The sequence below is a fragment of the Heterodontus francisci genome, chromosome 38, assembly GCF_036365525.1.
Source record: "Heterodontus francisci isolate sHetFra1 chromosome 38, sHetFra1.hap1, whole genome shotgun sequence".
NCBI classification, from domain to species: Eukaryota; Metazoa; Chordata; class Chondrichthyes; order Heterodontiformes; family Heterodontidae; genus Heterodontus; species Heterodontus francisci.
In genome coordinates this window covers 31,909,057-31,922,136 of record NC_090408.1, presented here as the reverse complement: position 1 = coordinate 31,922,136, position 13,080 = coordinate 31,909,057, and the positions used below count along the sequence as shown (strand labels likewise).

Sequence of the window (13,080 nt, the reverse complement as noted above, 5' to 3'; positions counted from 1 at the left end):
ACCAAAAGTCTGAGTGTTGCAGTGGAATCTCAAGACAGCTGTCGTGAAAGCTTAGCTTGCTGCCATAAAAGCTCAGACTGCTGCCATCATGGCCTTGAATACCTGTGTTCAAAGGGGCTTTAAGGGTGTCACAGCAATCTGCCCTCTGCCCTTGGTGGAGTGGCAGTGGCTCCATGGAGCACAAACCTGCTGTCTTTACTCAGGAAGACAGAATTTGCCCTTTCACCCCTGCCACTCCACCAGTGCCCTTGCAGTTGCCTGTCAGCAGTCGGCCAAGACCACTGCCACCCATGCCAAGATGATGCAGTCTGAAGCTGAACCATCTAGGCCCACACATGCTCAAAGTTGTTCTCCAAGGCCATCTGTAGTCTCCTCCACTGAAAATCAGCAGCCTTCCACCAACCATGCTGCAGCCACTGGAGTAGCACTTCGTATCAGCACTCAGAGTGGTTAAGGATACACAGATCACAGATCCTTGTAGAGGGTGCAGCTCTTTTTTGACCCTCGAATAACCACAAATCACAGTGCAAAAACTCACTGTAAGTTTGTGGCCAAGTGTAAGTGTAATGAACAGCAAGCGTTGTTCATTTGCCACTGACCCGCAAACTTCTGGGCTGATATTTTGCAATTTCACACTTGTAAAATAATCATGTTGCGGGTGAACTCCATGCCACAGTCCGAACTAGTAGGACTGAATAAATAAAATCAACATGTACAATTATGTCTTACTGTTATTCTGGAGCCGCACTTTCCTCGGTTGAAGAAAATGGGAGAAATTATGTATTTTATCTAAATATGTAACCTGGAAATTAAATTGTGAAAGTGAAGAGTTTATAGACCTTGAATTCCTGAGAATGGGGCCTCATTAATGGGAACAAATGAAGTAGGCAGTTTATCATCTGGGCGAAGATTGCATAATTTTCATAACCAATGGATTGGATAAACATATTGTGCAGACTGGTCATGTAGGCACAGTCGTCACTGTACAGGAAAAATGTGAACAAATCTTTGGTGGGAATGAGGCAGCTGGCATGGCACTGTGTTACAGTTAGAGGCAAAATGACCCTCAACAATTTGGAGAAGATGGTGGAAGGTCCAAAAAAGGTGCTTTACTTAAAGAAGAGCACAGAAGTAGAAATCAAGCCCATAGCAAGACCTGGACAATATCCAGGCTTGTGCTGATAAGTGGCAAGTAACATTCGCGCCACACAAGTGCCAGGCAATGGCCTGTAAAAATCAGCTTCCTTTTTGTTCATTTTCATCAATCCATTCTTGGAGTGATGTGAATACTCAGAGTTGCACCAAATAGGGACATTCATGCTTTCTACTGGGCTAGCATTCAGTTCTTCAGGTCTGTTAGTGTTTTCTACTGATTTGTTACTGATTTTTAAAGATCTGTCACTACTTTCTACCATTCTGTTAGTGCTCGTCACAGGTCTGTTAGTGCTTTCTGCCAGTCTGTTGCTGCCTTCGATGGATCTGTTAATGTTTTTATTGATCACATAGTTTTTGTTAGTGCTCTGTATTAGTCCATCAGTGCTTTATATCAATCTGTTAGTACTCCCTATCAGTTTGTTAGTGCTTCTTACTGGTCTGTTAGTATTATCCACTGGTATGTTCACATTTTCTAATATGCTCTCTCCACACCTCTGTCCCCAGTTCTCGACTTCTCCCCTTTTGCTGCAGAAAACATACTGGCTTGTGATAGACTTTTAGCACACTTGTTCCATAATACTGGTGGTAATGACATTGCTGTCTGCAAACTTTTGTCTTGCATTCCTTGCTGACTACTTGGTAAAAGAAATGAAACATGAAAAAGAACCAGCCATTAATGAACAGGTTGAAAACATACGGCCTTATTACCACCAATGCTCAGAATCAATTGAAAAGAAAAGCTGAGGCTACAACTGAGCAATTCTGAATAGTTTTGATAACTGCTTCTCCACTGTATTAGAATGAAGAATGCAGGCAGTATTCTGGGGAAGCTTGAGTACTAAATCTGGATTGTACATAATCAGTCTATTATTTAATATCATTTTATCATGTAATATATTTCATATATTATATCAAGCGGTGTTAAATTTTGTTCTTTCTCCTTTTGCGCATGGGTTCTGTTACAACCAGGTGAGGAAGCGGGTCTCAGGCTCCCCTCTTGCCCCTTCTCTAGTTTGGCCGTAACAGGGTTTATCTTTTAAAACACAGTGAATTTAACTTACCACCTCAGTGAGTCCTTGCTCACTGCACTCTAATTGCAATTGGAAATGAACCAGACAGATTTTCTTGGGTTTAAACAAGAAAGATGTAAGTTTATTAACCTTATCACTCCAAACCGGTTAGAATTACCAAAATACGCGATGCATCCACGCTCACAAGCATACGAGAGGCACTCACACACACAAATAGAGACAGAAGGGGAAGAGAGGGTCGGGAGGTTGGAGTAAAGCTGGTAATAAATGGAATGCAAATACTGGGTTGTAAAGTACTTAATTGAAGTCAAAGTCTTGGAGTCCTCGCTGGGGGCCACGTGCACAATTTCAGGCTTGCTTCTATGGTTCCAGAAGGCCGAAGGGAGATTTCAATTATTTTCTTGGTGGTTGTCTGATAAGTTCTGCAGTCTTGAAGTTTAGAAGCTGCCACCATGGTTTCCCTGGGACTTTGCTGTAGAGGGAAACAAAGAGAGAGAGATCCCTTTCTCTTGGAGTTCAGCTGCAGTCTCTTGTCCACTCTAAGGCACAATTCAAAAAACCCCAGGGTTACACCAGCAGGTATCATGTGACCATCTCTTTGTTTGAAATAGCAATTCTTGGAGGGTTGTTGGATTTCAGAGTCTTTCAGATATACTCATTGGGGGTGGGGGGCGGGTAGAGTTTGGCTCTTATCAAGTCAAAGGGTGTTGATCACCACTATTGCCAAGACCAGTCTCGCCTATTGACTCAGGGAGCACCCCCATTGTTCCACCTAGACTGGATAACTTCCTTCTGTCTCTCAGCCAATCCTTGTCTTCTCAGAATGCAAATGTGCAACCTTTTTTTAAAGCTGTTCAGTTCTGTTTTTAATAAGTTATTTGCAATGTCCAGTAAAAATTTCAAGCAGCATTCCATATGACAAAATTAATATGTTTCCATTTGGTGTGATTTCCATCTCAGTTCCAACCTTCAACTCTAGATGAATAAATGTTTTGTCTTGCTGCTAGAGACCAGGTGATGCAGAGCATTAACCACAATGCCTTTTTCAAACTCACAATCTGATCCAAACCTAAGAGATTTGTCTCTTTAACAGAGCAGTCTGCAGGCACAGGCCAGGGGAGTGAGATTGGTGTACGCCAGTAGGTCATAGCGAATTGACAGCCCATTTTACTCCTCGTACAACTTTATTTCCAATAGAGAAGAAAATTGAACACAGTGTAAGACGGAATACCAAATCACTGAGAGCCCATTTTGTACGACTGGCATACACCAATTTCACCCAAACGACTCACAATGTGATGCTGGCAGTTGACAAGGACACAGAAAGACCTGATGACATTGTACTGGGACCAATGACTACGTCACAGGCTTCCTATAGACTAACACATATTCCGTGAAGGCCTTTTATCTCTCTGTAATTTGTTAGTCCATTGCCCTTTTGCCTCTTATATCCAGGTGTAAGAATTAAATGTAAAAATTAAGGTCTAATAGCTTGTGAAATTTTCCATTTTACAGCTTTTTAAACTAAATAAGAGAGACTCAGTTCTGATCAATAACCACTTAAATGGCTTCAATCTACCAGCGCAAATTCCAGGCTGGTGGTTTAGGGTGATGGACATGCTCCCTTTGAAGGTACACATCAGTATTCTGCAGCTGCTGTATTCAAACTTGCATTTAACAAAAACAAGAGACACCACTTAATATAGCTGTACAGGGCATCCTAATTAGCACTTCATTCAAAGCCACTGATTCGCTGCAATATTGGAAGGGCAATGGGCCAGGATAGCCTGAGTATCCTCCAGAGAGAGATACAGGTCAAACTATGGAATTATTTGAATTCTAGTTAATGATTCATTTGATTAAAGAATCACACACATTGAATATTTCTTGTTAGCAATGCAAAACGAGACAAATTGCATTGTTCCAATTATTCAGCTATTAATTCCCATTCTTCTGCTTTTTAATATACAATTAATCTACATTGTGTAATGTGCTACTCATTCATTGTGTAAATGGAATAATGAAAATTTTGACTTCAAGAAACTAAGGTTGTTTTGCACTTTATTCAGGTGCAGATGATGCAACTCGCAACCTGCCCGGTATCGCTGGAGGTGGACAGCAGGAACATTTGGTGCTGTCACTTCATTTACCTGATTGTAGCATAGGGCTGAGCATCTGGCACACTGTGGCTGCCTCTGCGCTCAGCAGGGAGCTGGGCAGCGTTCACGAATAGCACATAGTACAATCTTCTGTTCTTAAAGGCAGTCTGTCCCTCTTAAAGGGAAGCTACACTGAATGGCAGGAGACTACAGCTGAATATTACTGCTACAGTCCTAAACAAGGAAAATGGAATACCAGGGCAAAGAGAGAGGACAGCAACGGGTGCAGAAAATAGCGGACGCCCCGCATAGGACCTGTGCTGCCGCGATTACGCAGCAGGTGGCCACTTAACATATTGACGGCCGCCGCTGCCCCCTCCCCCAATCACGTGGCAGGGGCAGCATTGGCGATACTGTTCACGGTGTCACCTGATGCAGGAGCAGGTGCTGGCACCATTTTTAAAGGACTGCCAGCCCTGTTCAACATAATGCAGAGTTGACCCCTACACCCCCTTCCCCATACAAATCATGCCGAGTTGACCCTTTCCCCACCTCAGTGGCACCAGCTTCTCCTGGACGGGACAGTGAAGGCACGTGAGTGCCACACGGCATGCTCAAGATTGGGAACTGAAGGTAAGATCATGGGGAATTAAATTTAAATTTATGCAGAGAGGTATTTTAAATATGTAAAGTATGGTCATGTCACAGAGCTGCCACAGAGCCTCGCCGCCGCTGGGAAGAATCAGGCCCGGCAATCCTGGCGTCGGGCTTCATGGAAGCTGTTGCCTCTCCGTTTCTCCGGCCCCCCCCCAATGAAACCTGACCTCGGGCTGAGAACTAAATCCAGCCCTAAATCAGCAAACATGTCCACCACTAAACAGGCAGCTGGACAGTGTATGTTACAAACAACACAGTTATAGTAGTTAATACTTTTACTAAATGTTTTGAAAAGTCAAAGTAACTTATGTGTTTATCCTGAGTTACCTTTCAATAATAAAACTGATCTTTGCAGCACAATCACTCACTCCTTACATGGTGAAATACTACCACAGAGCCAGCTCTAGCTCAGCATCTCTCTGCTGGTTTAGACTGATCGCTGTCTGAGACAAAGCTGCCAAAAAATTCACAATCACAGAGAGGGGCAGGCCAGAGACAGGCCATTTGCCCCAGCAGGTCCAAGTCAGTGTTTATGCTCCACACGAGCCTCCTCTCACCCTTGCCCATCTCACCCACCAACATATCCTTCTCTTCCTTTCTTCTTCATGTGTTATCTAGCTTCCCCTTAAATGCATCTATCCTAACCATTTCAACTACTCCTTGTGGTAGTGAGTTCGACATTTTAACCACTCTCTGGGTAAAGAAGTTTCTCCTGGATTCCCTATTGCATTTACGAGTGACTATTTTATATTTATGATCCCTAGTTGTGTTCTTGCCAGCATGTAGAAACATCTTCTCTTGTCTATCCTATCAAATCCTTTCAGAATCTTAAAGGCCTCTATCAGGCCTCCCTTCAGTTTTCTCTTTTCTGGAGAAAAAATCCATTAAAAAGACCATTTAAAAACTGAATCTTTTATTATTACTTTGGACTGACAACAATTTTCAATCTTCAAATACAGAAAATGCTTGGGGCCAGGCTTGGAACTCCTGTGGATAGCAAACTCAAACTGAATTGCTTGGCCATTTAAACATGGTAAAACGCTCAAGCCACCTGACTTCATAACAGCTACTTACAGCTGAAGCATTTGTAGGAGAGAAGCCAACAGCGTCGTAGGCAAAACTGTTTCATTTTTGTCCTCTCACCACAACATATTAATGATGCATCACCAACATATTGGCTGTGTTCTCATTAAGCTCCCATCAACCAATGCCAGAGGTAACAGTAGACCCTAAAGTGGTCCTGGGTCCAATTATATTCAGCAGGTGACATTCACTGGGTGTGAGAGCTCCTTTCACAGCAAAAATATCCTAGGGTCCAGTGGCCTTTTCACAGTGGAATTATCATTTCTCAGTGGCGGCGCAGTGGCGCAGTGGTTAGCACCGCAGCCTCACAGCTCCAGGGACCCGGGTTCGATTCCGGGTACTGCCTGTGTGGAGTTTGCAAGTTCTCCCTGTGTCTGCGTGGGTTTTCTCCGGGTGCTCTGGTTTCCTCCCACAAGCCAAAAGACTTGCAGGTTGGTAGGTAAATTGGCCATTATAAATCGTCACTAGTATAGGTAGGTGGTAGGGAAATATAGGGACAGGTGGGGATGTTTGGTAGGAATATGGGATTAGTGTAGGGCTAGTATAAATGGGTGGTTAATGTTCGGCACAGACTCGGTGGGCCGAAGGGCCTGTTTCAGTGCTGTATCTCTAATCTAATCTAATCTAATCCTTTTCTTGATTGCTTTTATGACATTTGCTGAGAACAATGGATATACTACTGATGTATTTGCCCCATAATTTAGCCCAGTTTCATATTTAAATGTGCCAAATAGTTTATTAAACCAACTCCCAAAATTCTGATATTTTCAAATGCTCTATAGATTCTCCGATACGGAGTAAGTGCTGATCAATGAATGAAAAAAAGTGTCAGCTTAAAAGTGCTGTGGTTGTACTTGCAAATTCTGGCAAAGTATGGTACACAAGTTACTGGTGAGATATTTTATCAATACTGTTACAGACGTCAACTATTCTTGAAGCAATTGGTGTTCCCTTGTGCGAAATACATAGAGGAGCATTCGTTGACTACATCAAGGGGCGATAACAGTGAATCACCCTGTCCAATCTACCATTACTTCACAGCAAATGTCTCCATGAAATACTTAGATAAGAGAATCATTGGTGTGCGCTGATGTGATGTTAACAGCCTGTAAATCGTGTGCATATGGGATTGGGAAGGGGACTTTAGAAGCTGAAACAACACAAGGTCTCAATATAAAATTGTGACTGCCAACCACACATAGGCACCAATGTGTACACATAGGCAGACAGAAGCCAAGTATTCATTAGATAGAATCACTGTTATTTTCACCCCAACAAACAGAATCAGTTCTGCTAGTCACGTCACAGAAATTACGACAGACAGGATCAATGGTACTATCTAAGAAGGGTTAAACTCTTGACTAGGAAACGAAAACCACATCCCCGATTAAGGCTTGTTTAAGCAGATAATGTAAGTGTTTTCGGGTGTGTGTACTGACACAGGAGCTGTGTTATGAAGCCAGGCAACTTCCAGGTTTCACGTCTGGAAAAGCTGTCATAATTGGCTTTAGTCAGCATATCTGAGTTATCCACCTACTCAGCAGAGGTAAGTGAATATGACGGATTGTGCATTAGATACTTTAGTTGGACAAGTCTGTACCAAGCCCTCTAAACTGAGTTTGATGATTATCATCAATCCAAAACACCCACACCTAAGCTTATTCTTGTTTTTTCTCTGCTTTTTCTATACTTTAGGGCAGCACAGTGGCGCAGTGGTTAACACTGCAGCCTTACAGTTCCAGCGACCCGGGTTCAATTCCGGGTACTGCCTGTGTGGAGTTTGCAAGTTCTCCCTGTGTCTGCGTGGGTTTTCTCCGGGTGCTCTGGTTTCCTCCCACACGCCAAAAGACTTGCAGGTTGATAGGTAAATTGGCCATTAGAAAATGCCCCTAGTATAGGTAGGGAAATATAGGGACAGGTGGGGATGTGGTAGGAATATGGGATTAGTGTAGGATTAGTATAAATGGGTGGTTGATGGTCGGCACAGACTCGGTGGGCCGAAGGGCCTGTTTCAGTGCTGTATCTCTAAACTAAACTAAACTTTCTGCATCCAGAGAATACAGTAAAAGGCCTAAAATAATGAAGTTGCTTACATAGTTTGCTAAATAATAAAGAAATTTAATATCCAATTGCCTGAGGTTGAAATACGTCATGAACCCATTGTGTGTGGGAGAGTCACAAGAGACCAGAGAAGTGAAAGGACAGTTGTGCGAATTGAGAGATTTTGGCCTGAATTGAATGAGAGAGTGCTAAATTATAATTAAAATAATAAAAGATACTATGCAGTTGAAGGGCTGTTCAGGCACTTCAGCTGTAATATTGAAATGCCCCACTAATTAAAAATGTTGTCCAGACATTTATCAAGCCTCCCACACAATTGTGTGCAGCCTCTCTGTAGCCTTCATGATGCTTGACCACATTGAGCATGCTAAGCACCTCTGATGCATTGGAGGCCTCAGAACTCCATGTGCAGTCATATGGGAGTGCTTCAGGAGAATGTCTTTGGATTCTCAGCCTCCACATGTGATCTAAACAAAGAGCAAGATTTTCCAACTGGGTACAATTTTCCTGGAACATCAGAAGATCAGGAATTCCACCTGCCCCTACCATCTGGCACTGACTCCAGACGATTTGCGAGGATTAGCCTCACTTATATAATTTAGGTGGACTCCCTTTGAGATTCCCTCCAGATGCTTCCGCTGCCTGCCTCTGGAGCAGCTGAAGCCAATGAAGCTTTTTCTAAAATAGTAGAATATTACAGAGAAGTTTACATTTTAAATCCTCATCCATCCACCCACCCCTCACCACCAACACCACCCCCCCAAACAACCCCCAACAGCACTGAATGCCAGCAAAGCCACAGCATTTGTAGCATCAAGTGATATTTGCTTGGACGTAGTCAATGGTTGCTGTCACCTGTAGCAGGAAATGCAGCAAGCCACAGAGGGCAAGGAAAAGCTGCCCACCTGATTTTTACATGATCGACACAATAATGCACATGTGATCTATGCAAGATCTACATGTGACCTGTACATAATCAGGATGTGACCTATTTGTGATCCATATGCAATCAGTACATGATCTACACACAATTTTTGCGCGATCTATATATGATCTAAACATAATTTAAATCTGATCTATATTTAAATAAAGTCATATAGATAGAAACTGTACCTCATGGTGCCAGTTTTGCAGGCATAAAACAAGGTGAACAAGGTCTAATTTTAGAGACTAACATCCTGTGCTCAAAGGGTATCTGAATAACGTCTGACAGTTGATTCGGTAAAACAGAAGCTGGGCCCTTCATCTATATAAATGAGTGGCCTAACACCTATTTCTGGTATGCCAGCAAACATTGCTTTGGGAAGTGTAGGGCAGAAGCCATCTACTACAGATTCTGCAGGTACTTTTTTGTTAAAAATTTTTAAAAACCATTCCTGTGCAGCAAGGAGGAGCCAGAGGGGTCTCCCAAATGTAGTATCCCGATCTCCTTCGTTGCCACTCACCCCATCTTCCCCTCCCCCACCCCACACCCAGCCCGAGGATTTACCATTGAGCCACTGCCAGCAAGGCAGGTGGCCCAAAATTCATTTGCTTCCGAGTTGCCTGTGGAGGCACAAAAAGTCCCAGCAGCTGACCCAAATAGTGTTACCGAGGGCTAAGGCCCAATTTTGGACCCTCTCTGGGTCTCCTGTTTGGGGTGAACGTGAATAGCACAGCCCTGATTCTAGGCCTGTAAACAGGCCCAGACAAACTTCTACCCTGGAGTACCTGACCAAATAGAGCACCAGATACAAAGGCTGTTGGGAGCTCATCTGCTGTTTTTGAAAGTTGTAACTCTTATGGATGAAAGTGCAGCGGGGAATATTCGTTTAAAAGTGAAACAATTCATTTTCAGCTGCAGTGTACCCTTGGGGCTGAAGAGATGACATAATTTGCTCTGTACTAAACCTCATTCATTATTAATGGACCATGTTCCCATCAAAAAGCCTCAGAAAGTGTAAAGAGTTATTGATAGCAGTGTCTCCTGTGCCTCTCACTTTGATATAAAGTATGATTTTCTGAACATGATATCTCATTGTCAATGCTCAATAAAATAAATGTTTTATTTATGTACTTCCAATAAAACTATAATATTTGTTTCCAGACAATTAATGGAATAAACAGTAAGGTTTAAATGAGAACTCTTTGAGCTAAAAAGCTAAAAAAAAAACATAAATCTACAGACCGTTCCTAAAACCCTCTCTCTTTCACAACCCTCTCTTTGTGAGAACAATGATTTTTGCTGCAAAGAGGAACTGAATGTCTTTGGGACAAGAAAGTTGTGCTTGCTCACTGAGTGTGTAAGCACTGAGGAGGCTCTGCCTGTCTCATTGAATGCGACTAAGTTGAAGAAGCTCTCCCAATCTCACTTAACGATTGGGTTAAAGAGGCTCTGCCTATCTCACTGAATGTGCTTGGGTTGAGGAGGCTTTGACTATCTAATTGAATGTGATTGGTCTTTGAAGGCTCTGTGCCTCAGTGAGACTGGTATGGAATGATTCTTACCATCTCACTGAATCTCACAGTTGCCCAAAGTTGAAAATTTCCCAGATCCAGGCCATCAGGCTGTCAGAGGTGAAACCAGCAATATCCAGGTGTACAACAACAACAACAACAAATAACTGTTCCAAAATCTTCCATCTAACTCCAGAAATCACTGTTTAAAAATTCTCCAGACTGCAGAAAACAAGATAGAAGCAGTTCTGCCAATGTCACCAGATGTTGGAAACAGTTATGGCTTGTTTTCCTTCATTGCGCATTACCCTTGGTGCGTTGGGAGCATAAATCATAGGCTTTGGGCACTCCTGAACCATTCCACCCTCATTAGCACGTATTAAAATGGCCTTCCAGCAGCAGCAACACGCACATTAACAGGCAACCCCAGAGCCAATCAAAAAATTGTGACGCAGACAATATGGACGGGAACCTAGATGAAACGGGATCCATCCTAATTTGCAGGCATCACAAGGTAGAAATGCCATTCCAGCAAAAGTCACTGGAACATAGGAACATAGGAGCAGGATTAGGCCATTCGGCCCCTCGAGCCTGCTCCGCCATTCAACTGGATCATGGCTAGCCTCAACGCCATTTTCCTGCACTATCCCCATATCCCTTGATACCTTTAATATTTTTATAATATCTTTAATTTAATAATGTGCTGGAAACAGCCGGCTGAATTTTAGCTTTAAAAAGTACAGGGCGCACGCGCGAGACGTGTGCCGAAATATTTCACGCAGTGGCTCATTAACATGGAGGGGGTGGACTGCCCGCCCCCAATGACATAGAGGGGGCGGTCACTCCGTCTGTGGCAATGGCATCCGGGGCCACCGTGCAGGTGCCGATGCCATTGTTAAAGGGCTTCAGGCCTTTCCGTTTCATTTCAAAGCTTAAACTGACAGATTTTCCAAAAAAAGTTAAATTTCATTCACACTTCCAATCCCCTCTCCCACTCCCCCAATGAAAAATCAGTTTATTATCTGTCCTCACCCCACAAAAAAGTAAATTTTCAATCACAACCTTTCCCCGAACTTTCTTTAACCTTCAACCCATTCCAACCATCCCCTCAACCAATCGCTGAATGGAGATCCAAAGGCGTGGACTGCCGACAACCGGCCAGAATATCAGCGTAGGACGGCCATTGTGGGAAAGGTAGGTAATTATTCATTCATTACTATTTAACATATGTAAATTAAGTTTTTTTGTTGAGCGGCAGGGCAGCCGCCCTGAGGCCTCGTCGCCACTGGTAAAATGGGGCGGGGCACTCCAGGCATCGAGGCCCATGGCGGGACTCTTCTGGAGGTATTTTCCGGGCACCCCCGCTACAACCCCCAATGTCGGCAGGCTGATAAGATTCAGCCCAGCAAGTAAATTCAAGGCCAATGTATTTGTAGTGAGGAGGCTCTGATTGTCTAATTCAATGTGCTTGTGATGCAGAGATTCTGGTTCTGACTGTTGCAGTCAATGAGATGTATTTTTATCTTAAGTACCTGGACATCAAGCATTGCCTCGACAGACCGTCGAGAGGAAAATTGGGTGGGGATGAACACCTACAACTAAGGTTATCTGATTTTCCTTCCATTTAAATGATTGGTGGAATACTAGAGCAAGGGCTTGCTCTCTCAGGGGGCTGTAATCCTCCCTGTCCAATTTTCCTCTCTGTATTCGGCCCAGGCAATGGTTAACACCCTGACAGTAAAGATAAAAATCCACCCCATAACATTTAGGTTAAGGAGGCTCTCACAAGAGGAATCAGGCCTGCCATTCAGCCCATCTTAGCCCATTCATTCATAAAGATCTGAAATTCTTCCCAACAATTTCTTAAATGAGTCTAAGGTCTTCGCCTCCAATCCTTCATTCAGGAGTCCATTCCATGTGCTGATCACTCTTTTTTAAAGAAATTCCATATATCAGTCCTAAATTTGAACCCGTTTCTCCTTGTCCTACTCTAGCACTTTAGGTTAATGTAATTTCCCAAATTTACCTTATCCATATGTTTACTATCTTATATACTTCTCTACAACCACATCTCAGGCACTTTCTTTCAAGGCTGTAAAGCACAAGTTTCTCTAGTCTTTCTTCATAATGCAGAACTCTGACTCTATGAATCAATTTCTTGGTTCCTCTCTGCACTGCCTCCAATGCCAGAATGTCTCCCTTCCACCTCAATTTACTGGAACTAGATATATTACTCAAGGTGTGGTCAGATCAGTGAACGATGCAGTTTGATTATTCAACATTCTACTAACTTTGCTGATTGCTGCTCTACAATGGATGGACATTCAATATCATTCTTAGCCATTTCTACCCCATTCATGATGTATGTGCCACCCATTGTTCTTATGTGCAGTTTTTGTCCCTATCAAATATAATCTGCCATTCTTTTGCCTATTTGCATATTTTGTCCAATTCATTCTGCAATCATTGGCTGCCTCTTCTGTTTCTGCTCCTCCTAGTTTAGCACTTCCTGTAAAATTGCCTAATTTGCATTGGTGAGAAGGTTCTGTCATTTAGTA

General features: G+C 43.0%; 1 protein-coding gene across 1 annotated transcript in view; it reads right to left on the bottom strand.

Annotated features, from left to right (window-relative positions):
• The window catches only part of LOC137352341 (cytosolic carboxypeptidase 4), a 184,503-nt gene that overhangs the window by 50,707 nt on the left and 120,716 nt on the right, over positions 1-13,080 (bottom strand). The gene's annotated exons all lie outside the window — the stretch shown is intronic.